At 43.1% G+C, this 5,632-nt stretch overlaps 1 non-coding gene across 1 annotated transcript; it reads left to right on the forward strand.

Moving 5' to 3' along the window:
• Nucleotides 1–4,652: 4,652 nt before the first annotated feature.
• LOC114628695 lies at nt 4,653–4,779 on the forward strand. The gene has a single exon (XR_003712516.1). It is a non-coding gene; the product is annotated as a small nucleolar RNA SNORA17 (small nucleolar RNA).
• The last annotated feature ends 853 nt before the right edge of the window (nt 4,780–5,632 follow it).

Genomic DNA, 5,632 nt, shown 5'->3' on the forward strand with positions numbered 1-5,632 from the left:
CAGCACCAGCCAGTTATGTTAAAGGCCATGATAGCTTTCCAATTAGATGCTTACACACTTACCCCCCACTTGCTGCTTACTATAAAACCTTGCCCTGATAGATATTCCAGGCTCCCCCACCACCAAAACTGTCCTGCATGACAGCGGCACATTGGGAGTCCCAAGCTTACTCAAATAGACTAAAGATCCTGCTGTGAGTTCCATCAGATTGGCTCCTATCTGGGTTGTTTGTTTGTTTGTTTGTTTTATAGAATCAAACACTTCCTTGGCTCTACAAAATCTCTAGGAGAATGACTGAACTATGAAAAAAAAATGACCTCACTAAGTCATTGGAGGAATGACTCAATAATTAATATCACTTGCTGCTTTTCCAGAGGCATCCTGTGCTCATGTTACACACACACACACACACACACACACACACACACACGCATATAAATAAAAATAAGGCTACACAGAGAAACTCTGTCTCAAAAAACCAAAAATAAATAAATAAATAAATAAAAATCTCATAAATTGTAGCTTTACATTTTACATAGTTTTTAGATGCTGCCAAAATAAACTTGGTTCACTCATTAAACAGCTGCCTCAGAGCACGAGGGCTGAGTGAGTTTTCTCATTTCTATCATCACTCCATTCATGCTATAATTGTGAAATCTACATTCTGCATCCCCAAAGCAAACAATCTCCCCCAAATACACAGAGATTCAGTGGGGTTTTGAAACAATAATATAGAATTTTCTGCTCACAGTACTAAAGCCCCTAGAACAAATACTCAAAACGGCTTTTGTGTTTCAACACAAGGTGGGAGGTAAGGAAGGTGTCCTTGTAGAGACAGGGTCTGTAGCTTCACAGATGTGGTGTCCCCACAGCCTCTGTAATGCTTTAAACTTGAAGAGCACTCACAGTGGACTTGAAGAACAGAACCCTAAAGGCAGTCTTCCCTCCACAGACAGCTAGCGATTGAAGTGGCGGGAGAGGTAAACCCTGAGCTGAGTGTTTGAAGTGCTTTTGAACTTTGTGATTGAAGAAAGAAACAGCTACAGTATTCCAGAAGCATCAAAAACACCTAGGCAAACCTGGAGTTCAAAGAAAACAGATAAACACGGCACATCACAGGTACTGTAATGAATTTACTCCATGAGATTGCCATGCCTGTAACAGACAGTGGAATTCACTAGGCTGTGTGCCCGTTAGAGCTGGATGTCAAACACTGCCCTTGGCACAGTAAGTAAACAATAGCTAAGAGCACAGTTAATATTTAAACGAGGTGAATGACAAACTAGAGAGATAGAAATAACAAAGAACAGCACGCCCCTCCCCAGCTATTTCCTTTCCAGCCTCATGACTTATGGAAGTAAGTGATCAGAACAGGAAGCAACAGGAGAGTCATCTTTGTATGTTTTAGATTAGACATGTGAAAGAGTTAGGGCAAAGGACGCCTACTTAGCCACTTCTCAATCAGTTTCACCCATATTTTTGAATGAGACCCTTGTGAAGTGGAAACTTCTGGTTTCTTCGGAAACACGTGAAGGAACGTTTTGCTGAAGTGGACACAGGTGAAAGGATGTTTTGCTAAAGCAAACACGTGAAAGGACACGTGATGAAGGATTCTTTGCTAATGACACACATTTCTTGGTTTGCTTACATGCATTGTTGAGCTCCATTTGTCAGGAAGCCATAGAGAGAAACACACCAAAAATCTTCTAGAGAGGTTTCTACAGCTTCTTGACACTTCCTCCGACCCCGGTCGATTAGCAGAGTAATGTCAGCTGACACACACTCATGTGGAGTCTTGCTAAGACAGACTCATGTGCTGAGGCAAGACATGTGGAGGACACGTGATGTTTGGAAGGAGTATAAACAGGACTCAGTGAACAGTGACGGGTTTAGCTTGCTTGCATAGCTAGCTTTGCAACTCTTCTTGGTCTCACATGGATTCACTGAGAAAGGCAAGTCAAAGAACTTCTCCTGGTATCCCTCGGAGTCCTGGTCCCTCCTGCTAACTCAATTCGGCTGAGGCCTGGTCTCAGCTAGGTCGTGCCACCACTGCTGATTTGTGTTTGCTATCCCAATGCTACCAAACTGGACTGCTGGTACATTTGTGTAGTATTTGCAAACTGCTGATTTCCTGACAACACAGATGAGATTTGATCCAAAGAACAACTTCTAAACAGGTCCACTGCCCTTGTAATCCTAATAATGGTTCTTTTCCACTACCTCTGGTGAGTAATGGACTAGAAGAGAGGTTAAAGCATTTAAAAATCAGGGCTGGAGAGATGGTTAAGCCAGCGGTTAAGAGCACTGACTGCTCTTCCAGAGGTCCTGAGTTTATATTCCCAGCAACCACATGGTGGTTCACAACCATCTGTAATGGGATCTGATGCCATCTTCTGGTGTGTCTGAAGACAGCTACAGTGTACTCACATAAAATAAATACTTAAAAAAAACAGTTAAAAATCATTATTAAAAGTAGGTTGAGAAAAATTAAAGACTACACAGTTGAAACCATTAAGTCACATGACACCATTTTCCACATAGTTCATATTTTTTATCTATAGGAATTGCAGGTCTACATATTTATGGCATAGAACATGATGTTGTGATTTCTACATATAATGTGGAATGACAAGAGTCAAACCATCTATTCATCATCTCAAACACTTGTACAGTTCATGATGTAGACATCTTAGATGACCCTCCAAGCCACCTTCTGCTCAACAATCAGCAGCTCTGTCCACTGTGCCCAAATGTTAGAAGCCAGAGTGTAGCAGAGATGCCTGCCCACTCATGTTCATTACTAGACTAGTCAAGAGAGTACAGCATTCATCAAGGGGAAGTGAGCACTCATCAAGGGGAAAACAGAGGAAGAAAAGGTGGCAGTATACAAGATGGGTTAGTATTCCTCCCTAAAACTGAAATTCTACCATTTGTGACATCATGGCTGGATTAGGGTAACACAAGGTAAAGTGAAATAAGCCAAACAGAAAAACAAACACTGTCCTTAATTGTTTGCAACATAAGACCTTTGGCTCATTAACATTGAGAGCAGCGCCAGAAGCCTGGGCTTAGGGAAACTGGGAAAAGTTGTCAAACTTGGGTTAAATTAGAAAGATACTCTAGGTTAATTTAAGGTCCTCTGTTTAGTGTGTGTGTGTGTGTGTGTGTGTATTTGTGTGTTACTACATATTTATTAAGCTTAGGAAGCATAATTTTGGTATTATTTAATTTTAGAGAAATTTCTCTAGCTAAGCCCATAAGCAAACCTGGTTTTCATCTACCAGGCTTACAGTCTTACTTTTCATCTGAAAGTCTTCTTAGTTAAATAAGTATTTTAAATATCTCTCTAGGGCTGGGCATAATGCATGCCAACAATCCAGACACTCAGGAAGCCAAGGCAAAATTATTCAAGGTCAATTTGGACTACACAGTAGAGGGAGAGTGACTGTCCTCAAGTAGACAAAAATGAATGTCCACAAAGACGTCAAGACAGGTATATGGTGTACAAAGGCAGGTATATGATGAACATATTTTTGTACATTTTATAGAATGCTTTGAAACAGTACTACAGTGATGGGTGATTGGCTTACTTGCACTTTTAATCCGTACTACATTTTATTACATTGCTTGGGTCCTGTAACTATTCTTAACATTTTGGCTGAGTGCATGGTTGATCAAAGCCACTTAGCTCATGATGATGAGGACTAGAAAGAGAAAGAGGGGCCAGGAACAACATACACCTTCAGTCACACCAAATTCCTCCAAAACCATGTTTCCCAAAAGTCCATCGGGTTACTCCGTTAGGCTAACCCCGACCATAACCATAAGGTCATCATCCTTATGACCCAATCTCATTTCAGACTTCCCACCTAAATATTGCTGAATTGAAGATAAAACTCCCTGTATATGAACTTTAGGGAGCATTTCAAATGTAAACTATAAGGAAGCACTCATAGACTGTCTGTAGAAATGTAAATTAACACAGAAATTGGGGAACTATTCCTAAGGAAATTTAAAATGGAAGTACCTGAACATACAATAATCCTATTATTCTGTACTTTCCAAAAAGAAACTAAATAAGTTCAACAAAAGCATCAACACTTCCGTGCTTCCTGCAGCCCTCTTCTCAGTGAAGAAGATTTGTAATCAAACAAGGTGCCCACTGATGGGTCAGTGGATGAGAAGACACTGGGACACTGTCCTGCTGGATAGAGAACAGTATCTGCTGCTGGCAACAACTCGGAGGTAACTGGAAATCTTTTTTTTTTTTTTTTTTTTTGAGACAGGATTCCTCTGTGTAGCCCTGGCTATCCTGGAACTCGCTCTCTAGGCTGGCCTCGAACTCACAGAGATCCACCTGCCTCTGCATACTGAGTATAACTGGAAATTCTAATCAAAAGTGAAGTAAAGCAGGCTCAGAGACAGAAACAGGTGCTACATTGTTCAGCTCAGATGTGGAATTTAAAAAACTCTGAGAGTATAGGCTTGATGAGCAGTGGTTCCCAGGGGGAAGGGGGAAAGGAGAGGAGTATGGTCACTTACAAAGCTACAGCCAGAGAGAAGGGAAGAATATTGGTATTCTATGACAGAGGATTTATAGGTAACAACAGTACAATATACAATTCAAAACAGCTATTTAAAAGCATTTCTAATCTGCCCCATTAACCATTTCATGCTGCTGTGTCACATGTGCATCAGTAGGTGGCAGAGGAGAGAGAGGTTATGTCCATGTCCAGTGTTCTGATCTGTGAACATCTGAATGATTAGTAGCCTAACACTTCCTGAAGAAAAAATCCCTGAGAAGACCAGTTTGTCACTATGCAGGCCTGGATGGGCTCCCAGGGTGTGGAGCAAGCTGGAGACTAGAAGAAAACTACCTGGGACCCTGGGGCCCAGGCAGAAGTGAGCCTAAGACAGATGACCCTCACATGGGGCCACTCGGGTGGCCTGGGCAAGGAGTGAGCCTGAGACGACCACCAGACAAGTGCCATTTGGCCCAGACAGGAAGCTTGCCTGAGACGACTTGTCCAGCACTGCACAAGCCTGGGGGAGGAGCTTGGAGGCAGACCATGCCCAAGATGACCCCTGCCCAGTGTCATGATGCAGAAGCAGGGCATAGCACTTCTGAGATTACCCCAGACACTCAGAGACTCTGGGTGCCACTAAAAGGAGAAAGTAAGTGGTGGTGAAATGAAAGAGAAAGAGAAACAGAGGATGTGGGCACAATGAAGAGAGGGAGAACTGGAGACTCGAAGACAGTAAGGATCAGCCTGTTGTGAATATTGATGCCACCTGGAACCATGGTGGGGTCCTGGCCTGTGCTGCCACGGGGAGCCAAGTCTGTGTCCATGGCCCTGCAATAGCAAGAGTCTGTTACCACCAAACGTCAGGTGGACATTCCTAGTCTGGGCTGCTGTCTGAGGACAAGTTGATGTCTGAGAGCAGTGCAGAACCAGCTTCACCCCTCACCTGGATATCATGGGAGAGGTCCTCCTGGGAACAGGAGAGCCAGCCCCCACACTTAGCCAGCTGCAGTACTCAGGAGAGTGGGCCCTGCATGGCAGCAGTTATGGTGAGCCTGTCCCAAGGGTATAAGCATGGGAGAGCTGACCCTGCCTCTTGCCTCCCATGT

Source organism: Grammomys surdaster, unplaced genomic scaffold (assembly GCF_004785775.1).
Source record: "Grammomys surdaster isolate TR1022 unplaced genomic scaffold, NIH_TR_1.0 270, whole genome shotgun sequence".
NCBI classification, from domain to species: domain Eukaryota; kingdom Metazoa; phylum Chordata; class Mammalia; order Rodentia; family Muridae; genus Grammomys; species Grammomys surdaster.